The sequence below is a fragment of the Sceloporus occidentalis genome, unplaced genomic scaffold (genome assembly GCF_023333645.1).
Source record: "Sceloporus occidentalis isolate IW3139 unplaced genomic scaffold, rSceOcc1.0.p SCAF_3, whole genome shotgun sequence".
Lineage (NCBI taxonomy): Eukaryota > Metazoa > Chordata > Lepidosauria > Squamata > Phrynosomatidae > Sceloporus > Sceloporus occidentalis.
Window position 1 is genome coordinate 202,424,505 of NW_028316983.1, and position 12,070 is coordinate 202,436,574.

The following is a 12,070-nucleotide window of genomic DNA, read 5'->3' on the forward strand; positions in this document are numbered from 1 at the left end:
GACAGGAACCGCCACATTTAATATGTAGGAGCGCGAGGCGTGAGGGGATTATTTCTGTGTGTGTGTCTATATTTTATTGGGTGCGCGGTGTCTTTTCTCCGACTGAAGGAGCGCTGGCGGCGGGACTCAGCAACTCGCGAGGGCTCTCCTCGTGCAGGTGTCCCGTCTTGAGGAGAGTTTATTCTCTCGTCCTCCGTCGTTTCGGGAGAACTTTTCCCAGCAGCGCAGGGATACTAAGGGCGAGGAGGGAGTGCTGCGCTCTGAGGGGAGGGGAAGGAGAGCGTCGTCGTCGTCGTCGTCTTCTGTGTGGCCACCGGGTTAAGCTGGGGCTGGAGGGAGGCCATGAGGGGCGCCTCCGCCTCCTTCTCTCCCTCGCTCTTTATTTCTCGCCGGGCTCTTCTTTGGCTGAGGCAAAGCGCCTCCTTTGCTTAGGTCTCTCCCTAGTGGACACCGTCCCCCTTTCGCCCTCTTTCCCCTTCCGCCGCGAGGGAGGAGGCCAAGAAGTGGGTGTCAACTTGTCTGTGTGTCCCTTTGCGCCCTGTCAACACTGGACGACTCCCTCCCTTCCCCCATCTGCCCATCCTCCTCCTCTCCTGAGGGAAGTGGCGGTTGAGGAGGAGTGTCCTCGTGGCCCAAGAAGGCCGGCTGCGCGCGCACGGGGTGAAAAAAAGCGTCCGTTGGGGAAGGGAGGGGGAGGGGAAAGGTTAGTGACCTGACCTCCCCTCCCTCCTCCTCCTCCTCCTCCTCCTCCATCCCTTTCCCTCTCTCCCTCTCTCTCTGCCCTTTTTCTTTTAGGGACTGGATTCTTGCATAAATTATGCCAGGGTTGATGACGTCGGAGGGGCTTTGTGGGCGGGGCTTTGTGGAGGAGCGCGCCTCCCTCTTTCGTGAACGCGCCCCCTCTCTCCCTTTCACTCTAATGAGGAAGGAAGGGTTGGCGTCGCGCGCGCGCCCCTCTCGTGGTGCCGGGAGCGCGCGCCGCGGCGAGGAGGAGCGGGCAGGCAGGGGGCGGTAGCAGCGGCAGCGGCAGCCGCGCGGCGGCGGCTTCGGTGTGTGCCTATGTCCGTGCGCGAGCGAGTGTGTGTTCGTGTGCGTGGCTGTGGCGCTCGGCTCCCGCGGACGGAGGCGCTCGGGAACTATCGGATTAAACTTGAATCGAGTGAGGAAGCCTTACACAAAGGAGCGCCGAGGGGACCTCCAGGACCAGGCGCAGACCCTCGCTGACCCCGCCTCGCCTTGACCGGCCGAGACCCGCTCCAACGCCTCGGTTGCGGAGGAAGGGAGGAGGAGCCCCCTCGGCCGCCCCGCTCTCCACCCTCCTGACCCGGTGAGTGACCCCCGAGGGGCCCCGGCGGCGGCGGAGGAGGAGGAGGCAGGGACGGAGCGCCCCGGAGGCTGCTCGGCCGGGCCCCGTGCGCTCTCCCCGCCTTCCCCTCCGGAGGCGTGGGCCTGGGCGGAGGGGAGCCTCGGGCACCGATGGGGCCCTTTCTCCCCCCCCCCCTCCTCCTCCTTTTCCCTTATTCCTCGAGCGCAAGTTTGGTTTAGAAAATGAAAAGAGAGCAAAAGTTGGGAGAAAGTCTTTTCGGGAGGAAGAGGAGGAAGAGGAAGGCAGGAGGAAACATGTGGAAGCGGCGGCGGCGGCGGCGGAGGAGGCTCCTCTCCGAAGAGGACGAAGCCTCCTGCTCCTGCTCCTGCTCCTCCTGGCCGGCCCTGGTGGCAGGCAGCACAACAAGCGCCAACAAAGTGCGGGGGCCGGCCTCCCTGCCTGCCCCTCTCTCTCTTTGCCTTGTCACCTCCCACCCTCCTTCCCCTTCTTCCCCTGCTGCCTCGTGCGAGCCTGACCCGGGCGGCGGCCCCCTCCTCCTCCTCCTCCTCCTCCTCCTCCACATGGAAGAGAAAAGAGAAGGACAGAGCTGGAGGAAATGGAGGTGATGATGATGGCGGAGGGGAGGAGGAGGCAGGCACGAGGTTGCGCCCGGGTTATTTGTCTCCATAAAGAAGAGGAGCCGCGGGAGGCGGTAGTGGGGGGGGGGCAGAGAGAGAGAGAGAGAGAGAGAGAGGAACTGGGGTCTCTTCTCTCCACAGATCCATTGGGGAAAGGGAAGGGGAGAGGAGCCACCCAGAGACGACGACTGTTTCCCAACAGCCCAAGAAGAAAGAAAGATTGGAAAAGCAAGGGGGGGGGGGAGGCTGAGCGTCGAAAGGAAGAAGAGAAGGAGGAGAGGGAAGAAGGACTGAGAAGAGAGAAAAGAAAGAGATAGAAGGAGGAGAAAGAGAGAGAAGAAGAAGGAGATAGACTAGAGAGAAGGAGAGAGGAGGAGAAGAAGAAGGAGAGAGAAGAAAGAGAGAAGGAGGAGGGGAGAGGCGCTCTCAGAGCAGCACCAGCAACATAATAGAGACTTAACCCCGAGAGGACCAACTCTGCCCCCTCCATTCTCTCCTCTCTGTCTCTGTCTCTGTCTCTTCTTCCTCCCTCCTTTTCTGTGCCTCCTCCTTCTCCTTGGCGAGGAGGTCTCCCTGGTGGCCGCCGTGCCTCCCTCCCTCCCTCCCCCCGTTTCAGAAACCAAGGCCATTTTGAGGGTGAGCGGAAAAAGGTGGTTTGAGGCCAGGCGGTCAAAGGGAGCGTGTGGTGGTGCTTTAGGTTTGATTCATGGGGGAAGTGGGGGGTTTAGCCAGGGATTTGGTTTCTCTTCGGGAGGGAGGGAGGGCGGGGGAAAGGGGGGCTTGGAGGGAAGGTGGAGAGTGGGTCTTGGGGGGGTTGGGAGAGAAGGAGCAGCCATCGTTGTATCGCATTCATTATTATTGTCTTTCTCTTCCCTGCATAAAAAGGGGCCACTCTCTCCTGCGCTCTGAGCTGGAGGGATCCCCTCAAGCCAAAGATGGGGGGCACGGGACACATGCCCTTCAGGCTCCTGGGCTGAGCCCCTCTCAGCATCCAAAGGGTCCAGTTTTCATCCCAGGACACTTTGCTGGCTTTTGTAAAAAGTACTTTCTGAAGGGACAATGGACAAAAGGCCAAGTCGCCCTGCTCCAGGAGTTTGCCTTTCGGCGTCGCACGAGGGGCTTCATCTTTAGATGCTGAACAGCCAACTCCTTCCTCTTTGCCTTTGCTTTTGTTTGGTGTTGCCCTAGAATGAGCTTTTCAAGTCCGGATGGTTTTAAAAAGAAAATGCATAGAGAGCTTCTTTCCTTTCTTTCTTTTTGAACCACTTGGTTCTTAAATCTGATTCAGTTTGGAAACTTAAAATCTAGCAACGATGTATCAAAAACCACCCCCCGCCCCCAGAAATGTGTTTCTTCTACTTTCTTGGCCTTAAATGCCCTTTTATGCCTCAGATAATATGGGCAGTAAATAAAAAAGTAAAAAGTGAACAAAATATTTCTGTTTTCTCGCAGATCATCCATTCTAACGGAGGCAAATTAATCTTAGTGACCCCCCAGCAGCATGGGTAGCCGGTTTATCCCAGTCATAAATCCAGTTAGTTTGCAGTAATGTGTGAGTATCGTTTATATATATTACAGTTGCTAACTATCTTTTACAGAGGATGAAATTCACAATCTTCCCAGTTAGAATGCTGTGTCTGTTTCTTGGGATGGTTCTTGTTTTGTTGTTCCACAACAGAGGCTCTTCAGTGTTTAACCTAAAATGGCAGCTTAATTTGACTGGGGCCCCATTCATTGACAATGATAATAAAAAGGCTGAAAGCTAAATGTGGCTGGATGCTTAGAGAGCCTTTGAGAATCCTCCTTGCGCTGCAGCAAACAGGCAACTTCCATTCAAAGTGTTAAAGTTTCCAACAACATTTTCTTATAAATGTGATAATAGTTTATGAAAAACACATGTTAATAAATAGGGGCTGCATAATTTAATGATAGCCAAAGAGCTGGAAGGTTTTTGCTCTTCACTTCCAGACCTTGTCCTGCACAGAACTGCAGTATTCTGCAATGTTTATTATTATTATTATTGTTGTTGTTGAAGTATAGATTACATATGGGACATCTCTGTATATGAAGTCTGAAACAGGTGACTTTTCATTTATATCCCTACAACTTAAACCAAACAACTTTTAAAGTTTTTTCCCCTGTGTGATTTTATTAATACTAATTTAGAATACAATTAATAATTTCTGTTTTTAAGTACATGGATAAATATATTGTAAATTATAAAGCACTTTTAATGCATTTTTATATTTTTCTCATTTCAAAGTCACTTTTGAATCATCCAAATGCTAATTGAAGTGCCAAACACTCGCACTATATTTTTGAATTATTTAAGCTTGGGTTACCTACATGATAATTTGTTATAAGGGATATCAGTTTATTCATCTAAGTCCTTAAGATTGAAATACATTGAAAATAATTTGGGATTGTTCTTGTCAAGTTCTAAAAAAAATTGCACAAGGCTAGTTTTAAAAAGTAACTGGGGAAAACTGTTGCTTTACAGTTCTGATGATGCAAAAATAATGAGTTACAACATGGTGGCAAATTGCCCAACTTCACTGTGATCTTGAAGAATATCAAATATACTTTAAAAATACAGCATGTGGATTGTTTTTTTGCTTTTGAACATTGAGCTACTGTAAGATCACGGTACACAGGATTAAGGTACAAGGTCAAGGTACATTTAAGGTCTCTCTCTCTCTATAGCTTATTGCAGTACATTAGCAATGGTTTTCATACTAAGTGGGTTGGATCCAGCAGTTGTGAGTGGAAGGAATCCTTTGGTCAAGCCCCCCCCCCCCCCCAATAATGTATCAATTACAAGGATTTTTCCAATTTTATAATCTAATATTTTGTAAGCATCAGGAAGCTTTTATTGATTAATAGTTAATAATCGTAGCAAGTTCGAAGTGGGAAGAAAAATTTACTGTCTTATACTTGTCCGTATACAGGAATAAGGGAATTATAATTTCTCAGAAGAAAATAAACAGCCCTATGAACTCCTTTATTTTGCACTAGAATTTTGTGGGGCTGGTTTCAAGATTTTTAGCACCTGAAGCATAATTTCCGACATTAAAAGCAATTCTTTGTACAAAAAATGTATGAAAACTGGGCATGATAATTGCTCATGTTTTTAATTGTGCGTACAAACATTGATTAGCTGGATCCAGTTTCAATTTTCTAACATTTGTACCCACAGTTAAAAATACATGAAGCACATATGAAGTTCCACAGGTGAGTGCATCTTTAATTTTCGGAGAGCTCTGGCTCCGTTCTTTTGCCTTACGTTGAGAAACTTCCCAGTTTTTTTTCAAGGCTTAACACAATATTGGGGAATGTAAGGGAGCAAAACTGTCTTGTTCATCATGTTCAAAATGGAAAGGAATGTGTGGGTTCCCTCTACAACTTTACTAATCCTTAGATGTTGTCAGTGTTTATGAAAATTAGCACAATTCGGGAAAAATACCTTACTTCTACCAATACAGGAGAAGATGGTGGGCACAAGTTTTGTACTCTGGTGATAGTTGTATCTTTCAAAAACCCCAAACAACAACAACAACAACTCCTTTAAAAAAAACTTTCATAAGTCAATGGGGAGTTGGAAGTGTTTAAAGTAGCCTTAGATTCATTTGGCAGTGGTATATCGGGAAGGTAGAACAAATGGAGACCAAAAAGTACACGCTCAACCTTTTTGCTCTATAGAAATCCTCGGCTTTCATAGTCCCTTGATGTTTGGTGTAGTATTTTCATTGCTTCTTGATTACAGAAATATTAACATCTTTTTGTGGTTTTACACTTCATCAGGAAATCATGTTTTTCATTGTTGCACCAGTGTTTTTCCATCGCAAGTAAGTTTAAATGCCTTTAAACATGGGACCACAGGTACTTTGAAAGTTCTGGTTCAGTAGAGATTCTAGTTATGGAATACACATCAGCTTTATTATGTTGGGGAAAACCCTATACTTATAACAAGTGTCATTGCCATGTGGCATGGGGCTACGCACAGCTATGAAATAAGAGGGTTGGCTGGGTTTTAGCCCTCAGCTTCTAGCACAACATGTGAAATGTGTGCCCTCTATAGCCATAAGAATTGCTTTCACCAATTTCCATAATTTTCCATTTCCATTTTCAGTTTTTCTACCTTTGAGAGCTATTCTTGGTTCCAAACAGTGACCCAGTAGAGCTGAAGGCATCACATTCAGCCCATAGTCTTGTGGCCTGCATCCTGTCAGTAGACTCACTGAAACAGTTGTGCCATATCATTCATTACTTAGGTAAATGCCATTTATTCAGTGAGTTTACTCTAGTTGGGACAGCTAATGGGACTGAAGACAGTGGAAAGCACTGTGGTTTCTCCACAAGTATGTGCATTTTTTAAATTTTGCAAACATCTCTATCTCTTTGAAATCCAAAGAACTGTAATATCTTTTCCCTGAACTCACATATAGGTGCGTGTGTGCGCGCGTCCGCACATGTATATATACCTTGAAATTGCTTGTGGCAACTCCATGGAATTCTTAAGGATTTCTTAGGCAAGGAATACTCATGCGATTTTCTGGTTTCTTCCTCTGAAACATAACCCACAGCATCTGTATTTGCTGGCAGTTTCCCATCCAGGTTCTAACCAGGACTGATCCTGCTCACCTTCTAGGATCAGATAGGATCTGGTGTCTTTTGAGTATCTAAGCCCTGAAGTTTTTGAAGTTTGGGAATCAGCAAGATATTACTCTCCTTTTAGAATTTCTGAAATCAGTGTGACAGAACCAAGACCTATCACTGTACTCAATTTGGAGATGGGAGAAGGCTCAGGACTCCCCTCAGAAGTGGCTTTAGGCTTCCATCATATTCTGAGTACTTCTGAAGTTCAATGAGGATTTCTTCACCATTAAGGAAAAGGCAGAACTGATAGTGAGCACAGACTTTTGTTAGTTACCATGGTCCTTCTGGTGACTTTTGGGCAGAAAAGGAAACAATTTTGTGTATGTTGCCTAATTCGGTGTAGTAGGATTATGAGGAAATTTGCATTAATGATCCCAGCCTACTTTTCACATGTAGAGAAGGGCAAAGTTGTAAGGGAATAATACATCATCTGCTAAAATGATTTCAAAGTAAGCTTGGCGGTGTCATGCTAGTCTGATACACAGTAACATCTTTGGCACAAATAGATCCGGAACTAGACTTAGTTAAGCCTGCATCCTTTTCCTATTAATGTCTACACACAAATCCGTACCAATGAGCCAGTGATTATTTAATATGTTGATTTATGGTAGGAAAACAATATAGCACTAGTTTTTTTCATGCCGCTAAATTCAGCAGAATTTTTCTCTCACTTTTTGTTCTAAGCAAGCTGCTGACTAAGAAACTCTTTCAGTTCAACACAACACTGCACAGAGCAGAATAAATACAACAGTTTTATCAGTGATCAGTGATTTCTGTAGATGAGTGGCATGCATGCTTTAATGAATTAGTGATTTCCAGTTTTCTAAATTAAGGCAACTGTAATTTGAAATACATTCTAAGGCACTACAAATAATAAACCTCTTAAAATGTGTTCCAAAGTGTACACAAACTTATTCATTCTTTGTTTTCAATGCTACTGTCTCATTAATTCGCTAAAAATAATTGTAGGAAACTGTATGTTAAAGTCAATTGTTTTAAAGCTTTTGACCCTTTTAAAAATCGTTATCATGAATGGACATCAGACTGATGTGCAGCATAATTATGTTGGGGTCCTATGAGAGCTCTGTGGCCAAAATTTAACTGCTAGTCACAACTACAGTAAACCTACTGAATGACAGACTGAAAAAAGGTTCTGATTTAACAATTCAACTCTAGTCTGGATTAGCAGTTGAATTAAGGCCTGTCTGTTGCTGTGTGATTTGATGATGTGAAAGTTGCTTGGCTATTTGCTGTGGATATACCTACTGGCCAGAAGTTTTTGAGGTGTTTCCCCTACTAACTTGAGGAGGCATGGGAAGTTGTGTTATACCAAGTCAGTCTGTTTGTCTAGCCCAGTATGCCCTGACTGGCAGCAGCTCTCAGGGGCTCTGAGAGATGGTTTTCACATCACCTGCTACCTGATTCTTAAAATGGAAAATGGCAAGGATTAAATCTAGAGCCTTCTGGATGCAGCTGCTTTGTCTTTGAATCATGTTTGCTCTGCAAATTGACTCCTCCTTTCCAAATGGTCTTGAGATCCTAAACATCTTATTTACAAGTATCATCTACTGACTTCAATTTTAGCATCTGTAGTTTTAGTAACCGGTGGTTTTTTATGAACTACATATGGGTTGTTTACCTGTAATTAAGATGTTTGTTGTTGTTGTGTGCCTCCAAGTAATTTCTTACTTATGGTGACCCTAAAGTGAACCTATTACAGGTTTTTCTTGGCACATTTCTTCAAAGGGTGTGTGTCATTGCCATCCTCAAAGGCTCAGAGAGTGTGACTTGCCCAAAGTCACCGAATAGGTTTTACTGTTCAAGCAGGTATTCAAACTCTGATATTACCTGGATTGAGCTTGTTACTAGAATACCTTGTTTTAATGTACTTCTGCTTTACTAAGCTAAGTCACTTGGGTTGCAGTCTTTTACCTGGACGTGAGTCCCACTGATGTCAGTAGCAATTGGCTTCTGATTACTGATATTCACAGTATTAAGCATGTATCATTTCAGAATTTTTTGAGCAACTAAATGAGTTTTGCGATGAGTTGCTCTTGCATTTTAATTGTTACTCATCCTTGATTCTCTCCTTTTTCTTTTAAAATATTTTCTGGAGTTGGCGGTGTTATATTATATTTAGTTATATTCCTCTAGATTGAGATACAGGGCAGTTTATAACAGTTAAAACAAACACAGTTGAAAATGCGTGGTATACAAATGGTAAAAAGTAATTAAATGTATTGAAAAGGTGAAACCAGTTAAATATATAAATCATTAAACAGCAATAACAAATAAAATGTCCAGGCCATAGGCCTGCCCCCTCCCCATCATTTCTCAAAATCCCACTTTGAGAATGTCTTCACCTTACTGCAGAAATATAGTAAGCAGGTGCTATTGTAGCCTCCTTGGGACGGAAGTTCCAAAGCCTCAGGACAGCCACCGAGAAGGCTGTTTCCCATGTTCTAACCAAATGTACTTGTGTAGGTGGTGAGAGAGAGAGAGAGAGAGAGAGAGAGAGAGAGAGAGAGAAGTGCTTCCCTAGAAGCTTTTAAAAACACAGGCAGGCTCAAATGGGAGGATATAGTCCCTCAAATAATATGGACTTGAGTTGTGTAGGCTGTTATAGGTCATCACCAAAACTTTGAAGTGCCTGGAAACAGACTGGCAGCCAGTGGTGCTGATACTGCAGGGAAGTTGTGTGTTCTCTGTAGCCAGCCCTGGTTAACAAACTGGATACAGCTCTTTGGACCAGCTGAAGTTCCACACACCCTTCAAAGGCATCCCCACGCAGAGTCCCATTTTAGACTGACCAGGAACACCTCTGTCTTGTCTGGATTAAGTTTCAGTTTGATCACCCTTATCTCATCCTTCACTGATAGATGTTTATTACTGAAGCAGCTTCCTCGAATTAAGTGGAAAGAAGTAATAGCATTGAATGTTATTTGTATGCTGATGGCACCAGATCCCCAAAACTCTTGGTGACCTCTCACAGCAGTTTTATGTGTTTATTACATAATATGGAGGACAGAACCAGGGTGAGACAGAACCACAGGCCAGTGGCCAAAGGATTGAACAGCAGCCCCCCACCCAGCACCACTTTATGGGTTTGCCCCTCCAGGAACGAATGAAGCCACTGTGAAACAGTGTCCCTAAATCTTGTTTTAGCAAAGGAGCCCAGAAGGATACCATGATTGATGGTACCAAAAGCTGCCAAGAAGTCTAGCAGAACCATCAGGGTATGCTTCCCCTGTTCAGTTCCTAGTGTAGATTGTCCATCAAGGTGACCAAAGTTGTCTCAGTCCTGTAGGAAGGCGTAAAATCAGAATGAAATGGATTGAGATAATCTGTTTTATCCAGAAACCCGATTTTTGTAGTCTGACTTCAGAAAACAGCTTCACTAATCATTTTTCACATTTGCGCTTTATATTATTTCACTGTTAACGTTAGTTTTTTATTTCTAGAACATTTTATCAATGATGAAATTTTGCTGGTGTTGCATAATATTAAAAATAACAACTCAAACTCATTTCATTGCAATAATGAGAATAAGAAATGAATGGCCTTATCCAAAGACTTACTTCATTTTTCTTAAAATATGAGTGGTATTTATGTCTTTGTTTCCTCTCCCAACAATAGCCCCATACCTCCCTTTCATGCCTTTCACCAGGATACCTTTACCTCACTCCAAGGCTGGACCTTCCCCCTACTGACCAGAACTGTGACTTGCTATTTAGGGGAAACAGGTCTTGCTGTTGCTATGAGTTTGTTTATGTTGTTGCTGTTTAATGGTTTATTTTTAAAACTTATTTTAATATTCTGATAGTTTGTACAGTGTGAATTTTTAACTGCTTGTTTTAATTGTTGTAAGCTACTGTAAGTCTCAAACTAGAAAAAAGCTGCACTCCGGTGCTTAGGAATGGAGTGTGGCTTTGGCGCAACCTCCGGACTCTTAGGACCCATGCATCATTTAAATAGCATACCTCCAAAGAGACCCGAAGCAGCTTTATTTTGGCAGTCTGTAACAGGCCCGAGTGCTCAAACTGCGACCCAGACCCCACTTATTTATTGCAAAGTGCCACATCCCTCTGGCTTTCTAGTAATAAACTCTGGCACACTCTGTGCTAGGGTGACAGTATGTGTGCCCACAGAGAGGGCCCTGAGTGCCACCTCTGGCACACGTGCCATAGGTTCGCCACCACTACTCTAGTCAGTACGAAATGGTAGTAATCATTGGTCCACCTTGTGAGAACTAGATGATAATAGTGGTTCAGGGTCTCAACAGAAGGCTTTTTCGGGTCTGCTGCTGGAGTTTCTTAAATCAGAGAAACTATTGATGTTTTGTTAAAGGAGCATGAAAAACTGTTCCTATTGTGAAAGCTGCTGGCTTATTTAAAGCTGTTTCCTGAAGCACTGATTGTTTATGTTAAGACTATCTGATGTCCTGGCCTTTCTGATAGTGGAAGATGTGGCAAGGATCAGGTTGTGGCTCAGTTAATGAACAAAGTCTTCCTTATTTTTCTTCATTAGTGATTATCTTGATGATGTCAAAGGGTGATCCTGATTAATATTTTAAAATAGTTTTGAAACAAATATTCAAAATGAAGCAGAGAAGGCATTTCTCCTCTGTCATAGAAAAGTAATGCCCCTATAAAGATGGCAGCGACTGTGATTCCTGTTGCTTCTTGTATATTCTAAATGCAAATGTTTGGTTTTCTAGTTTCTATACATACATACATTTTTGCTGATTCGGTTTGTTCATGAACTAAAACTTGCATGCCCAAAGAACACATTTCTTTTACTGGATGACATCTCTCATCTTTGTATCTGTATATTTTTCTTTAATTTGGAAATTGATATAGCTGCATCCAATTTTCTTTTTTATGTCTATGGAGTTGCATTGCCAATTAAAATCATTTGTGCACTTTCACATGTGGCAGTGTTCAGGGACCATCTCATCTTCCTTGGGATTTATGATAAGATTTTCCTGGCTATAATGCTACCACTTCTCCAGTGTGTTGAAGAGGCAGAGGTACTTAAGTGTTGGGAATTCCAGGGTCAATACCCCATTGAGACATTAAAGTGACTGGGTGTCTTTGGAATAGTCACTCTGTCAAAGCTTGTTTTGTCTTACAGGGTGGCTGTGAGGATTAAGTACAGTGGACCTGTTGTATATGTGGGGGATCCGTTCTGGACCCCCCTGCGTATTGAGAAAAATCGCCTATGCTCAGGTCCCATTAAAATCAATGAGTGTGCACTCCCATTAGTGGCGCTGCATGCACGTCTGCAGCATACACATCATTTTGTTCTCCTGGGCTTGCCACCCCTCAGGTCCATGTAAGGCAAGCCCACGTATGGGGCAGGCCACCTGTAAGAAGGAGAACCATTTATGCTAATTTAAGTGCTTTGGCAGGATTTTCTATTTCCCTCCTCTGAAACTAACTGTGGCTTGCTGAAGGTCATCCATTGGGTT

General features: G+C 44.3%; 1 protein-coding gene across 1 annotated transcript in view; it reads left to right on the forward strand.

Moving 5' to 3' along the window:
- Positions 1-950: 950 nt before the first annotated feature.
- CHD7 (chromodomain helicase DNA binding protein 7) overlaps positions 951-12,070 on the forward strand; it is a 209,962-nt gene continuing 198,842 nt past the window's right edge. Inside the window, exons 1-2 of the mRNA XM_089517366.1 lie at positions 951-1,327; positions 3,397-3,496. The gene's annotated coding sequence lies outside the window, so the exon portion shown is untranslated. The remainder of the gene's footprint in view (positions 1,328-3,396; positions 3,497-12,070) is intronic.